We start from the raw sequence: 16,948 nt of genomic DNA, 5'->3' as shown, positions 1-16,948 counted from the left end.
TTGTTAGTCTAGTGGTTATGGTACAAAGTCCCCTGTCTTTCTTCTCAGAGTGACTTACAAACTGACGTATGAGAGGCTCCCGATTGGTAGAATCTGTTCCTGGTCAGCCGTCCAGCTGCTGACATTCCTACATATAACAGCTGCAATAGGGAACTGCCATTTCCCAGCCTTTTATTTATATATATATATATATATATTATATGTACTTACCCCTATAGTTAACAAATATGTATTGATGTGAAAATGAATATATAATGTTTACACCAAAATATATTACATATAATAATAATAATAATAATACTGATGTCAGCCAAAAAGGCCAGCACCAGCGGACCTGAGCAGCACCGAAAAAATGTACGTTGTTGCCCTTTCTAAGGGGGGGCAAGCCACCTAAATGGTGGTTTTTAAGTCTATAGGGTCAGGAATACACAATACACAAATACACAAATTATAGGTAATTTTCAATGTTTTATTGTATACGTGATAGAGATAATCGTTCCCATTTTAGAAATATATATTATTTTTTTAAAATGCATTATTTATTTATTTATTTAGTCCTAGATTGTCAGCTTGCTTGTGCACTGCCTTATTATTAATAATAACATAATCTGCCAATATTACTTTGACTTTTAAAATAATTGCAGCTATATATAGTAACTGTGAAGCGCTGATGAATATGTTCCGTTATATAAATGTCAATAATAATAAATAATAAAAGTAATCAGTCTCTGTCGGCATAGTGTCCCTCTCATGGCATTATGGAAGCTGTATGGAGATTTAGTGTCGGCTAAATTCTTGATTAAGCTTTCATGTCAGCAAACTCAGTGCTTTCGTACCAGCACAATGGTGGGTTTCAGCAGTATTTACATCTAAAAATAAAGGTTAAATAATGCTTTTGTAGGTCTAGGAGTTTGGCTTATAATCTTGTTTGTCTACACTCTTTAATCATGTTTTAGGGCTCTCTAAAGGGCAAGTTGATTTCTTACTACTTACTTATCTTCATGGGCTGTTTATTTTTCCTTTCATCTATAATTACACTGTTGGAATTTCTATTTACGCAAGCTGCATTTTCATTTATTGTTAAGGCTGCTTCTGTAATTGCAGAATAAGGAATATTGTCTATTTAAGCAGTAGGACGTTGAAAAGACATTAAAATGTTAGTCTAGTAAAATTACGACTGTTTTTACTTGTATAGTTATTGCATTAAAATTATTAACAAAAAAAAATAAAAACGTTACTCACATTTCTCAATGTCCCTTGGGGCACTGCTTAATGGCCCACCCCCGCCACACAGTTTTAGGCTGAGATGCTCCAGATGGCCCAGTTCGTTGTTTAGGGGAATGTAGTAGTTATGGTGGTTAGAGTGCCTGTGTAATTTTTTTTAATTTAGAATATATATTAAAATTAATGTTAAGCTAAAGTGGACTTAATCAGATATGTGTATATCAACAGACTATTTAAATAGGGGCTTTAACTCCATCACAATATTGGTCAAACAGTGTTCTAGAAAATTATATGTAGCTACATTTTTATTCTTCCATAACTACGTCAGCACTCAACTACTTTAGAACTAAGGTAGGTAAATCCCTTTTCATAATGTTATTGTATGCATTTGTCAGTTGTCCAACGTTCCGATTATGGCGTTGCAGTACTGATTTTTGTCTTGTTCTGCCATTTCCTGGTGAACTACTTTTGGGGACAGGCCCATCCCCTTTGGGTAATGCCAGTTATGACCTCACCAATCTGCCCCATTTACTCCACTCCTACCTCCTTCCCAATTCTCTGGATGCTGCAGTTAGGAGATATGCAATGTATATCCACACAGAATAAGCTAAATGTATTATAGAATATATATTTTACATTGAGAGTACTTAAAGGATCCCTATAGGGTCAGGAACACAAACATGTATTCCTGCCCATATAGTGAAAACCCACCATTTAGGTGGCTTGCCCCCCTTTAGCCCCATCAGAATGGGTTAAAACTCACCTTATTTCCAGCTCTCCACGGGTCTGCCGACGCTGGCTCCGCCCCATTGGTGACATCATCAAAATTGAAGATTTTTAACCAATCCAATGCTTTCCCATGGGGAAAGGGACGGGGCCATGCACCATTTTGGCCCATCAGGACCTCCTCATAGAGATGCATTGAATCAGTGCATCTCTATGAGGAAAATTCAGCGTTTCCATGCAGACTAGAGCATGGGGACGTGAACGGCAGGGCTGCCTACTGTGGCAATCTTGTAAGCTGTGCTGGCCAATTATGCAAGTGTACGTATGTGATCTAGCCCAATCCACAGAACAGAAACATACAGCGGATTATTCCCTATACAACAATTTGTGGTAAAATGAAAACCAAATAACCAAATTTAGTATTAATAACCAAGTTGTGAATAAAGCAGAGTTGAAATTGTTTCTACATTTGCTATTTTAACTTAAATTATGCAATTATATTTTTAATTTACTATTTGGTGTTTAGTAAAATGTGAATTGTGCACGTCCTTTTAAAAGTATGTGTGTCTGCATTTCCTCACTTTTTTCTTTTGTGAATTTTGCAAAAAGGAAATGTTAAGTCCTGGAAAAATACTCCTGTATTGGCAAGCATTTTACATTTTTTGTAATGATGATCTATTGCTTCACTTAGTTTGTATGCAGTTGCACAACTAAGTACTATAGTATACATCCCAACTGTCCCGAATTTGGTGGGACAGTCCCCCTTTCTGAGCAGATCCACCCCTTGGGGGGTCAGAGCTAGTGACACAATCGCACCACTGACCCACCCCCCCTTTACCTCACTCTTACTGGCGTCCCAATTCTCAGTTTTATTAAGGACCCTGTTCTGTTACTGAATATACATTTTACTACAACAATATTAAGGACAAGCACTACAATGGAATGAAAAGATAAGTTAAAACTGACAGGACTAGTAGGTTAAAGACTTTTAATAAAATTAGGTGCAGTAATGATGTTAAGTATTGTTTGGTCTACACATAAAACCTTCCCTTGGTAGGAAACCCAATAAATATAACTTTCTATTACATTGAATGAATATAGTTTTAGGTTGGCTAGCAGCATTAAGATGACCCATGCTTTCATTACTCATGAAAGGGTTACTGCAAGCACTATGACAATTTCCGTGTTTTTGGTCATGGTCCCTACAGTGTGTATATGCAGCTCTTCACTTTGAAACGCTGCACATACACAAACTAACCCCTCTGCTGCAGAATGTGTTACTCCACCTCCAACAGCATCTTAGGGGTGTCATCAGCCAGTCCGGAACAAGAGTTCCTGGGTGGCTACGTCAATTCTCTGCACCTTTTCATTGGCTGAGAGTGGTCAGCTGACACTCTCAAATAATGAAAATTGACTGCTGTGGATTCTTCAGCTCTGTAGAAGCGTGTCACTAGACCACCAGGCAGTTAGCTAGCCCAACAGCGGGCCAGGTAATGGAGCAAACTATTGCTAAACAGTTTTCCCCATTACCGGGAAACCAGCCATGGTACTCCTGGCATCATAACCAATACATCGGCCTGTAGTGGTTAGGATGCTTGGAGCAATGGCATACTTAGAGGGGGGAGTGGTCGGTACGCCCCAGGTGCCCCTCATTAAGGGGGTGCCATTCAAAGGCGGACTGAGCAGTCTCTTCCCTCATGATCAGGCACCTACATACAAGCATCTTGCTCGCAGGGGTGGCGCATTGTAGGTGCCTGCTCTTAGGCTCTGCTGAAGATTCTTACACAGTGGTGCTCCGAGGGGGCTACTGGGAACTCTCTACACTGATTTCCCAGCTCTCGCGCACCCTGTACTGCTACTAGAGCCAGGATATGACAATAATACAGAGCTGCAGGGAGCAGGGCAGTCAGTGAGAGAGAGATCCCTTCAGCTCCCCACTCTACAGCAGGGTTAATGTTTCTCTCCATCTCTCCCTGTCAAGGTAGCAACAGGGAGGATGGATAGACCCCAACTGTTAACTCCCCCTCACTATTATTTATTAAAATAAAAATGTTAGTGTATGTGGATATAATTATGAGTGTTTATATGAGTGTTTGAGTCAGTGTGTGTATATGAGCCTGTGTGTCTATATATGTGTGTCTTTTAATCTGTGCATGTATTTGTGTAGAGTGTATATCTATATCACTCAGTGTTTGTCTGTGTGTATATTTGTCCATAAGTGTATTACCGCCTGTGTGTATGTGAGAGTCTGCATGTGTTTGTATGTATGAGTCTGTATCTGTATATATGTAATCTGTGTTCATGATGTTAGAAAGTGTGAATATGAATGTTTATTGATAAAAATGTGTAAAAGTGTATGAATGTCAAATTCAGTTCCCCTTACCTTTAGGAGTTAAACCGTTCATGAATGGTTTACCCCAAAGTTGTCCCCTTCCACATCCGCTATAAGAAAATAACCTAGAGGAAGCCACTTGACTGCTATACACATAGCCCCCAACATCGGCGTTAGGAGGAAAAATATCAAGAGGTTCGGGCCCAGGACACTATAAAGAGGCCGATGAAGACAAAATGTATTGCCACTTTAACAGAATATGTTCGAAATGTGTGCTGTAGAGATCCATTTATTATGTAATGTTTTAAACATTGTACTATGAATCATCATCAATCAATAGAAATGATAGAAGCTTCTAATACAGAGCAAGGTGTTGCCCGTTGGGACCCAAAACCTTTCTAAAATGGTGCTAGGACATGAAAAGTTTAAAAACCACTGCTGTAAACATCCTATGGTCTTAAATATCATAGAAACATGCATGTCTTTTTCTGGGGATATAGAGAGAAACAGGAAAAGGCTTTGAATGATGGTCTCTTTGATAAGAGCCAGATCTGAACATGTTGCAAATAAAGGCTTTCAGTGGATGACATAAGACAAAAAATAGGTTAACGGCTAGCTTTAGGCCACTCACTTGTAAAATTTAGCTTTGGTAAAATTCTCAAAGTTGTGAAAAAACAAGTTTGTTGGATATTTTTCCCAGTGGAGAGCTGTTGTTTGATTCAGATATTTGAAATAACTATTCTTGTCAATCCTGTGTCTTGACATTCTGCAATGAGAATAGGTGTGATTCACATGTTACTTTTAAAAAAAATTCTAAGTGAAAATCCAGATTTTCCCTTGAAAGTAAATTCCTAGTAATCGTATTTGCAAAGTTAGAATTTGACAATAGACGTCTTTCATGGTTTTAGCTTATACAGAGGGTTACCCAGAAAGAAATAGTTTTAGCAAGTTTTAGCCAGAACCATTGACCAATTCTTTGCTGGAGCAGCCTGGAATACTGAGATAGTCAGAATCTCTGGAGAAGAAGTTCATTGTATACTCTGTTGTCGAAGAGAAACATCTAGGATAAGTCAGTAAAGATTATTTTCAAATTGATCCACTTGTTAATATTTATTAAGGACTGATGGAAAGAAGTGAGGGGTTTAAAGGATAAGCATCGTGGGATTTTATTTCTGTGAACATTGAACAAAGTGTGGCCCAGAGCTGCAATTTTTGAATATTTCTCAAATGTGCCCCCAATGCTCTGAGTCACTCTGTGGAAATGTTAATTCTGCAGTATTAACGCGGCCAAAGAGTCAGCAATCACTTTGTGCTGGGAAGACTTTCTATTTGTATCAAACCTTTCCTAAATGGGACTCCAGGCTACATAATCTCTAGATGAGTGTGTTATCAGCCTCTAAAAGAAACACAGTTTTATTGTGTGGTGCATGAGTGACAGTCTCCTAACTATCCAACACAGAGGTTCAGTCATTTTCAAAAGTACTTGAGGACAGGACCCGTGCAAGGATTTTTAGATATACAGGCGAAGATTCATTTTGCTGCTCCCCCCGCATCTTCACCTCTGTGTCTCGTAACCCCCCCTTTGAAATATCTTACCTCCTTCTGTGTTTCATATGTGTTTTGGTCGAAATGTTGCTGCTGAACACTATAGTTCCAATAAGTTTGCCTATCTAAGCCTTGGAGTGCCTGCACCTTTAGCTTTCTTATGTGAATACAGAGACACACAGACATAAAGAGGCAGGCATACACAGGCATACAGAGACATACAGACATAAACATATAGTCATATAAAAAATATACAGACACAGGCATACAATGACATACATACACAGACATACGTGGATTCATAATTACATACTTTAATCTCAGCCCTGTGCAATTAGATCCCTGGGAAGCATGCTGTCTGGCTCTGATATATGGATACAATTGTAGATTATGCTAACGTGTACCTATAATCTTAATTTTAATAATGACAGGAGGCGAGTATTTTGCATAACTTTCTTTACTTTATGCCTCCAGCAGCACAAGTCAATCAGAAAAAACTTTAAACCAATCAGTAACAGGCATCACATACATATATAAAGCCCTGACAGACACATGACTTCCTCTTTCTTTGATGCGAAAAACAGTCTATTATAACGTCAGGGAATTCAAATAACAGTCCTGAGTAACGTGTAGAACATAACTTGGAACGAGACTTGAAACCTTCCAGCTTTATCTTGATCTTGATCTTTATGGTGATTACGCTGAAAAGAACAGAAATACGTGAAAGGTGATGGAAATCAACTGTTGTCCACATTAAATCCATTACTATATGTATCTATATTTATATTAAGTTAATATACTGAAACATTAAACAGCCATAGTATACTTAATAATCAACCCGGATCTAACACATGTCAACCAGATAAGCATCCCATAAATATACTGAAATATCAAAACCTTATAATTACACTGTGAAAAAGACAACTAGAAAATTAGAATTTCCCAGAGTATAGGGAGGGAACAGGGAGGGAAAATACTCGCCTCCTGTCATTATTAAATGATAATAAAAGTATCGCAGTCCCTTTCCATACACCAGCGAACTCCAGGTGTTCCATGCGGATAAGTTATTTCGGGGAATACCTGTTGTCCATGAGTCCCATAATAGGTCTCTAGTTGGTTTAGCTGGTTGCGATAGTCCCTTGACATACCAGTCTCCCTTGGAAGACACCAATCCACCAACTCCAGACGCTCCTGCATTATCAATGGATGATGTTTTCCTTTTGGATCTGTCCGAAGGCAAGTTAAAACTGAAGAAGTCGAGGATGATCCCAATTAAGGACAATCATTGTGGGTGTCACGCTTGATTCCTTTACCTCGGTAATGAGTACTATCGAAGTCTTTGCTATTCTGATCCCAATTTCATAGGTGTGCCCGGATCTCAGGCAGTGAGCTTTCAGCCGATGTCTGGCCCGGTAGTGAAGTGTTCCTGGGCAATAGTCAAAGGATTATGGTGCCTTGCCGCCGTACCCGTCGAATTTTCTTACGAATTGTCGCTATCGATGATGTGGGAAGGTGTAATCCGCCCAAGGTGGAATCTATTCTGAAGTAGAGGAACAGTCACTCGAAACTGGGATCGAACCGACTCCTCTCTGTTCACAATGTATCCCAAAAATTCCCGAAACTGTAACAAAAATCTTGTTTTGTGAACGTAGTCAGGAATAGTACTTGCAAAAGGTCAGTAAGTCATCTAGGTATGCAACAGCGGATACCCTTTTCTCTTCAGTGCGCCATGGCGGGCTTCAGAAACTTCATGAGGCACCATGTGAACCAGTAGGTAAGTGTCCTTCAAATCCAACATTGCAAACTCCTTTCGAGGAGTAGGTCCCTTAACCCCTTAAGGACCAAACTTCTGGAATAAAAGGGAATCATGACATGTCACACATGTCATGTGTCCTTAAGGGGTTAAGAGATGGATACCTTCCTTCTTGAGTTGTTGGTACGCCCCAAAACCATTGGGTTGGCATAGGTTGATGACTGGGCGATAGTCTGTCTTCTTCCTTACTACCAAACCAGGTCCTCGCTCTTTCGTCCCTAACTTCAATGGTTTAAAATCCATCTTTAATTGGGCTGCTATGCGCCGTTCCCCAACCTACATATTGCCCCAAGCACCCATTCCCTCACATCGTGAGCTTCTAGAGGTGAGTCTTGGGTGGGGTCAGTTCCGCAAAGTATAGAATTTTTACTCGGGGCTGATCATGTTCAGTATTTCATCCTAACTAGTTTTGAGTGATTCTCCTACATCTTTACGTGGACCCCGGTTTGATCGGGACATAAATATCACCACAGTGATACCGAGCTCCCTGGTGAGGACTATCTTGTTCGGTCATAGAGGGCGTGGGCATTCCACCCTGAGCTTGTCTCAGACTTCTTTTCCCCGAAGCTGGAAGTGGGCAAGTGTGCCCGGTGCTCCGATAAACCCCATTCGGATGACCCTGGGTATCGGATGGAGCGTGAGTCAAACGAGAGTGTCCAGTGTGCCAAAGAAAAACCTTTCTTGCTAGGCGGGTCTTGTCACTTTACCTCTTCAGATGGAGACTCTTCTGCTCTCCATTCTCTCATGATCTCCAGAGAAGGGGAGGGATGAAGTCTTCTTCCCCTGATGATGGAGCCTGAGATGGTTAATGGACAGGACGTTCTGAGATACGGTTCCGCTAAGTCGGGGTGTTATCTTTCCCCTTTGGGGAAGCCGCGTTGGAGCCCTTCCAATGGTGTTTCGATGATAAGGTGTCCGAACTAACGTTGTTGGTATCTCTCGCTTCCATTGGTGTTGGTGCCGTTGCACCCGCTCTGTCGCATGGGTTGTTAGCCAGCATATTGGAGAGGACTTCTTCCCCCGGAGCTGCCCTGGCGGCCTTAATCCTCGCCTGAAAATCGGTCGGGATATTGAGGGAAGTCTGACCTGTTGGTTCACACCCTTTCGGTCTGTGGGGGACCGGTTCGTACAACAGTACACTTATTGCCACTCAGTGTATGACTGGGGTCACCCAGAATTTCGATCAATCAGTACCACTTTCACAAGATCCAGGGAGTGGTCTGGGAATGAGGACACCCTCCGTAAGACCGGGATGAGCGGTCTGCAATGTCGGGACGTAGCCCGAGTATGGGAGACGTAAAAGCCTCAATATGTATAATCCAAGGGTTCATCCTTATATGGTCTATAATTGTGGAGTTTGGCAGCACTGTGAGTTCTCCTTCCCGGTTAAGGGAAGGGCGTTCGGATCCTCCAGTTGAAGCATAGAGGTGTCGGAATACATGCATCTAGTGCTCCCTGATCTGTGCATACTATGACAGAGCGTACTCTGAAGGTAGAAGCCCTAGAACGGGCGCGGGGGGTCACCCTGTCTGGCAGGGGGGTCACCCCTTCGTACCTGTGCCACTAGCACCGGAGTAAGACTCGCCTGGGGGTCACTCAGCGTAGGGTGTCACCCCTGTATGTGTGTCTCTTATGGCATGTTAGGACATTCTTTCGGTCTGTGGGATATCGAACATTTATTGCCACTAGTGGGCCTCCAAGTACAACTGGGGGTCACCCAGAATTGTTTCAATCAGTACCACTCAGAGATTTCCTGGGAGTGGTCTGAGGAGGGGGTCACCCTCAATAAGACCGGGATGAGCGGTCAGTAATGTCGGGACGTAGTCCTTATATGGGGAGGTATGGTAGCCTCCAAATTATCCAAGGGGTCACCCTTATTGGATATAGTACTGTGGAGATTTGGCAGCACCGTGAGCTCTCCTTGCTGGTTCTGTCGACATACATGTATCCAGTGTGTTCTGGTCTGTGTATACAGTAACGGATCGTACTCCGTGGTTATGAGCCCGTCCTAGGGTGTGGGGGTTAACCCCAGTATATAAGTATATATATGTCACTAGTATCGGAATAGGATTCGCTTGGGGTTCGCCCAGCGCAGGGGTTCACCCCAGTATATGTATGTCAGTAGGACAGGAACCAGATTCACTTGGGGGTCACCCAGCGTAGGGGGTTCACCCCAGTATATGTATGTCAGTAGGACAGGAACCAGATTCGCTTGGGGGTCACCCAGCGTAGGGGGTTCACCCCAGTATATGTATGTCACTAGGACAGGGACCAGATTCGCTAGGGGTACATCCATTGTAAGGGGGCCACCCCTGTACCACAATGTCCTTGGACAGGTGTCTGCCACGCTTGGGGTTCACCCAGCGTAAGGGGGGTCACCCCTGTTAATCACTCCGTTATGCGCCTCCACTACTATGTCCTGGGAGGTGTATCCCTGTGGGGAAGGAGTGTATCCAGTGGTTGTGAGGTCCAGTTGGAGTAGGGAGCTGGGTAAATTAGCGTCTCTATTTAATCTCCCTGCCCCCAGATAGAGTAATGCATGCACTATATGCCCACAGCAGGGAACGGTCCATTCATAATCCTCTAGATGTAAAGAAAAGTTTTATTCAACATGACATTTGTATATAACATTATAGAGCAAACTGCCAGCAGACATGAGTACTGCATCCACTATATGCACACAGCAGGGATCAGTCCTACATAAGTGGACACTCCATGCATTATCCTCCATCAAAAGTACCTATAAAACGTTATTCCACCTGCCAGTGCTATGTAATTGTATTGATTTCAGCAGTGAACATTCCATACATAATCTCCCAGAAAAGAACTTGGAGAACTTTATTTCACAGGAAACTTATTTTATACAGTACAGATCAGGCTGCCAGTTCGTGGGAATCACGAACTGGCTAAAACAAAACGGCCAACGTGAATCTCGCGAGAGCCGCAAGATTCAAGATGGCCGCCGTTCGCGCGCAAATGCGCCGCGCGGCCCGAGATCGCTAAAGCGATCGCGGCCCGCCGGTGAAGTACTGAGTCCCCCCGGTACCCCCAACCTCCAGAGACCTGCCCTGAAGTCCTGGCACCAGAGCAAACCAAACGCGATCGCGGCATTTTATAAAGACTAAAGCAGAGAATGTGATAGAACAAAGTGCCAGCAGAGGCAAGTCTAATATAAAATGTAAAAGCAACAGCAAATATCAGGGTAGAAAAGACAAAGCTAATCCCCACAATGTAAAAGGAACTTAGCAAATATCAGGTTAGAAAGACAAAGCTAATACCAAATGTAGAAGGAACTTAGGAATTATCAGGGTAGAGAAGCAAATCTAATACCAAAATGTAAAAGCAACTTAGCAAATTATCAAGGGAGAGAAGGGAGAGGATAGCAGGGGACAAATACCACACCATAAACATTCAAATATAATGATAAATGTAGTATAAATTAAAAAAACTGTTTGGAGCAAAATACTCTGACCTGTGCCTTGGCTGGTAAGCAGCAAAGAAAGAGGAAGTCATGTGTCTGTCAGGGCTTTATATATGGATGTGATGCCTGTTACTGATTGGTTTAAAGTTTTTTTCTGATTGACTTGTGCTGCTGGAGGCATAAAGTAAAGAAAGTTATGCAAAATATGAAGCCTCCTGTCATGTGATAAAATTCAGAAGCCCAGCCCAATCACTAAGCGACAGCCAAGCGGTTTGCAACACAGGGAGCAGGGATATGATGTGATCCATATCCATGCCCCCTCCACTCTGCCTTCGGCATGAACCAGAGCAGAAGGCTGGCTGCACGGAAATACGTGAGCTCGGTGATGCCCTCGCTCTATGCTTGTTGAAAACAGTTCCCTGGTGTCTCAAGATCGGATTTTCATTTCCCACCAAAGTTGGGATGGTTAGGAGATGATAACATACTGCAATTCATTAAGTAAAGTCCTGCTAGGTTTGTGACACAAATAAAGCTAATGAGCCGTAGTACATATCAACAGGATAATATGTCACCTTTAAATAGAATGGAGCCATAGGGAGTTGTTGCCAACAAATAATTTGAAAAGAGATTCTAAAATGAGCCAATTGTATAATCGGTATCACAACATTAAACTAATCTTATTATGCTTAACTGTTGGGATAGCCCATCTAAATTATATATTATACTTATAAAGATATCAAAGAGCTGAAAATTTCTATGCATGACAATAAATCCCTGTCTCACGGAGCAGTCTAGCTTAGAGCCATGTTTCACTACGTGATGAATGTCAATCAGTATTTTCCACTGGCAATATTTATTTTAGAGAAATTGTAATACCTGATTTCTTCTTTGGTTGTGCAAATCAAAACATCATTTTGTTTCATCTTTATTCACATTAACATATATCAATATATCATATCAATCACATAACACATTTTTAAATAAACATACAATAGAGCATGGGCGTCCAAAAGGTAGATCCCTAGATGTTATAGAACTACAAATTTAGTGGTGCTTTACAAATGACAAAGCATCATGGAAGGTGTAGTTTAAAACATATGGGGATCTACCTTTTAGGCTCCCCTGCCAGAGAGCTTACACCTTTGAAATGGTGTCGCTTTAAAGGCACCTGTGCTAGTTGAACCATGCAGCTGCACACATATGTTCAAAGCTACATCTAGCCGTCAGAGAGAATACATTGTGAGTGTGCATGCAGTCCCAGTGACACATGACGGATCAGTGAGAAGATGACTTTACACCTAAATGTGTATTGTGGTTAGTACGAGAAACACTGCTGTGAAATTAATATGGCTTCTCCATGAATCAAATCATGATGTACCAAATTAAAAATAAATAAATGTTATTTCGGGTGTTGACTTACTGCCTCTTTAAAAGACTCCGTTCACATCTTCATTTTCCCATTTTCCAATTGATGACTCATAACATCTTACCTCTCAGCAATGATTGACTGTCAGCTGTAGATAGATCCTGCGTGCTTCATATTAAAAAAGTAGCTGCCTTTCATAGGATAAAATGCCACATGTGTCACAAATAATGTGTCATACATCCTACTATAGGTATTATATTGTTAACAAGTTTAAGAAACACATTTTGTGCCTTTTAAAGGCTCATTTTGAATAACAAACCCTGCGTCACTGTTTCCAACTACTGCTAATGTTACATAGAAACATAGAAACATCGAATGTGACGGCAGATAAGAACCATTCGGCCCATCTAGTCTGCCCAATTTTCTAAATACTTTTCATTCAGAAAAAAAAAACGTTTTCGACACCAACCCATTAGGTGTTTTGGGGTTACAACTCCCATTAATTTGAGCAAGCTCATGATGAGTCTAGGAATACACCAGGTGATAAACATATTCTTCATGTCATAATACATTAGATGAGGAGCCGCTGTTGCCCTGCATTGGATCCATACCAGCTGTATTAAAGCCAGGAGTTAATGACGAATGTTGCTGGCACTTTATCAATATTAATAATAATTACCTACTCATTGGGAAGACAGATTCTTTTGGAATGGCCATCAGTCAAACTCTTTATAAATAACATTTGACCCTCACATCTCCTGTTCCATTGTAAGCATTGTTAGTTGTTCTGTGGCACATGCTTACTAAAGGAATCAGATGCCAACTTCCCAGGAAGACCAAGTCAATGAATGTGAATTGTAGTGATTGTTTGTTTCATTTTATTAGATATATAGTATTGTGTGTGTTGCTAGGATGTGTGTAATCTGCATGTAATCAAATGGAACAAATGGTTTGTTGTTTAGCTAGATGAGGTATTGCTATGCAAGACGTCTTGCTTGTTTAAACTGGATATTACTCTTTTAAAATACATTAAAGCACAATCTATTTTAGTGAATCTATAATTCACTAAACTCTGAATGTTCTTTCAAAATTCTAAAAAAATTAGAGCGTTTGGGATGAAGAATATTCATACAGAAATTTTATTTCCCACTGTAGTGTTATTGTCATGTCCAGCAAAGCATGATTCATTATTTCACGGTAGAAATATTGCCAATAAATGTGATGTGCATAGCGGGTACCTGAAATGGTTACACATTAGAGGAGGTGGTATGGCTGATTACTGCACTGGAAGAGTTAATTTGGTCGCTAGAAGAAGCCATTCGTCACATCACATGAAAAGTTTTGCACATTAGATCCCATTCCTTTTCATCCAAACATCTATACGTTTCTCTTTGGTGAGGTGTGAAGTTTTGTATTCATGTCCCTTTGATATGTTAATCGACAATTAAGCCAGGCTGTCTGCTAAGAAACATATCCAAAACCATTAATATTAATCCAGAGGTTAATACTTGTGTCTCCTGTTATGCATATTCACAATGCCGAGTATATTCCATAGAAAAGAAGCACTAACATGACCAATATACCTTAAGCCCTTTGGTGGAATTGGGAAAGTCACTTGTTTTAAGTAACAGACAGATCTTGAAGGTGTCTTTGGAACGGAGGAATTATGACAATTCCACATATAAAAATATAATAAAAAAATATCTCTGTAGCAAATGTTCAAAAAGAGATAGGGACCCTTTACTGAACTTTTATTTTTATATATACATTTGTGTTTAAGTCAGCCAAAGCTAAGATGGGAGGTGTAATTAGCTTAGAATCATTACAGTCACGAATATGTTTCTGCACTGTGCATCCTTCGGGTCCGCCTAGGAAACCTGAGACAGGGGCAAAGGGTATAAAATCGATTGATTTTGTAGTAAGTTGCCATTTTCCTTACTGGAGCTCATTGGGGCCAAAATATACAATTATTGTACTAGCACAGTGAAGTTTTCTAGGGATCATAATTGTTCCTTTAGTACGTTTGTCTGATATAAGAATCACATTACCCGAAGAGACCATTTTAATAATATATTCGATTGTACATATATTTAGCTAAGGCGCTCCATTTATAAATTGCCTTGGTGGTGGCAGCTTTTGATACTAGAGATAAGTGTACCGTTAAGAGGGATTTTTAATATCATTATTTTTGGTCTAATGTGGAAAAATAGTGAAAAATACAAGAAATTCAAAGAAATATGTCATTAAATTAAACATATACTGATCTTTAAAGTTTCTTTTGTTTGCTGCTAACCATGGCCAAGCTGAAGCAGAGAACCCCTCAAAACAAGAAGCAATTTAGCCACTGGCAGCATATTCAGTTACAGGTTAAGTAGAACAGCTGAATATGCGGACCGCAGCCATAGTGTGGTTTCTATCAGTTTTTTAACAGCCCCATGTTCTCCCGAGCTTCCAATGGTGCATATGCACTGCTGCCGCTTGGAGGGCCACAACTTGGACAGATTTTGGGAAGTGAAACTTCCTTGTCTGCCATAAAAATTAAAGGGGCAGTCTTATAACTGCAGCAATATATGTAAATTGTTGTAGTTATAAGCTCCAATTTGCAGAGACACAATGACAGGGGACCATCTTGTACCATTACATGGGCATACGTTATCATGGATATTAGATTGACATTTTAAAATTATAAAGAGTGTCATGGCCAGACCGATTTCCCATGTATACCAACAGGGCATGCTGGTAATTATAAGACAAGTATAGGTAATAAAGATATCAGAATAAAAGTCAATTTCCACTAGTAATTCTTTATAAACGACGTATTAGAACAAAGGACCACTCTATGTTCTTCAGTTACACTTAGGAAGTTCAATACATACTTTTGGCGAGTAGGTTTTTTTGTGCAGCATATCCGGCTGTCTCTCACAGTGCAGCCTTTCAGAGTTGCCAAGACCACTTATTCGTTGTTTCCGCCTACTGTTTTCTTCCCTTCCTCCTCCCTACTCTTTCTTTGCCTTTCCACATCAAGTGTCATCATTTACTCAGTAAATGTAAACTTAATCTCAGCCATATAAAAAAAGAGCCTGTACAAAGCTCACTCTCCCAATCTGATTTAACATCGCTTAGCTGAGATTGAAGTCACGTTGCAGTGGGAATAAAGAATTGTATGAAATTCTGCTCACTATATATAAAACAGTCTTTTGTTTCAAATGTTTAAAATAAAATCTGAATAGTCTGTGCCCACTCATTGCCATATGTATTATAATGAAACTTCATTGCTGTGGGTTTTTCTATGCTTTGCTTTGTAAGGAGTGATAATAATAATAACCTGCACCACAAAGAAGGGTAAATGTTTAGGAAAATCATATATCTGGAATAGTCCTGATATGAAGACTGCTGTTATGCTTAATATAATGATAATAAAAGAAGAAAAACTACCACAACAAGAGGACATAGTCTTACATTAGAGGGACAAAGGTTTAAAAATAATATCAGAAAGTATTACTTTACTGAGAGGGTAGTGGATGCACGGACTAGTCTACCAGCTAAAGTGGTAGAGGTTAACACAGTAAAGGAGTTTAAGCATGCGTGGGATAATCATAAGACTATCCTAACTATAAGATAAGGCCAGGGATTAATGAAAGTATTTACAAAATTGGGCAGACTAGATGGGCTGAATCTGCCATCACATTCTATGTTTCTATGACAACGAACCAACAATTATAATCATTACAGGTAGCTTGATGTATTAAAGCATGTGTTCAGTAGCATAGTGGAGGAGTACCATAACAAACACTAAATGCATTTTGCTTCAGCTTGATACAAAAAGGACCACTAAAGTCACCCAGGCGTGGGTGCAGTGCAATGGAGGCTCATCCATTGGGGCACCTGGGGCAGCTTCCCACCAGTTCTTATGTGGGAAACATTTTATATAGAATGCGACAGCTGATAAGAACCATTCGGCCCCTCTAGTCTGCCCAATTTTCTAAATACTTTTCATTAGTCCCTGGCCTTGTCTTATAATTAGGCCTTATCGCACGCATGCTTAACCCCTTAAGGACACAACTTCTGGAATAAAAGGGAATCATGATGGAATATTTCCGTCATGTGTCCTTAAGGGGTTAAACTCCTTTACTGTGTTAACCTCTACCACTTCCGCTGGAAGGCTATTCCATGCATCCACTACCCTCTCAGTAAAGTAATACTTCCTGATATTATTTTTAAACCTTTGCCCCTCTAACTTAAGAATATGTCCTCTTGTCGTGGTAGTTTTTCTTATTTTAAATATAGTATCCCCCTTTACTGTGTTGATTCCCTTTATGTATTTAAATGTTTCTATCATTTCCCCCCCGTCTCGTCTTTCCTCCAAGCTATACATGTTAAGATCCTTTAATCTTTCCTGGTAAGTTTTATCCTGCAATCCATGAACCAGTTTAGTAGTCCTTCTCTGAACTCTCTCTAAAGTATCAATATCCTTCTGGATATACGGTCTCCAGGATATGCGATAGTTTAGAAACAATAAGG

General features: G+C 40.5%; 1 protein-coding gene across 3 annotated transcripts in view; it reads left to right on the top strand.

Annotated features, from left to right (window-relative positions):
* SLC4A4 (solute carrier family 4 member 4) overlaps positions 1-16,948 on the top strand; it is a 237,617-nt gene that overhangs the window by 85,033 nt on the left and 135,636 nt on the right. The gene's annotated exons all lie outside the window — the stretch shown is intronic.

This window comes from Pelobates fuscus, chromosome 6 (assembly GCF_036172605.1).
Source record: "Pelobates fuscus isolate aPelFus1 chromosome 6, aPelFus1.pri, whole genome shotgun sequence".
Classification (NCBI taxonomy): Eukaryota; Metazoa; Chordata; class Amphibia; order Anura; family Pelobatidae; genus Pelobates; species Pelobates fuscus.
This window is presented reverse-complemented; position numbering and strand designations above follow the sequence as displayed.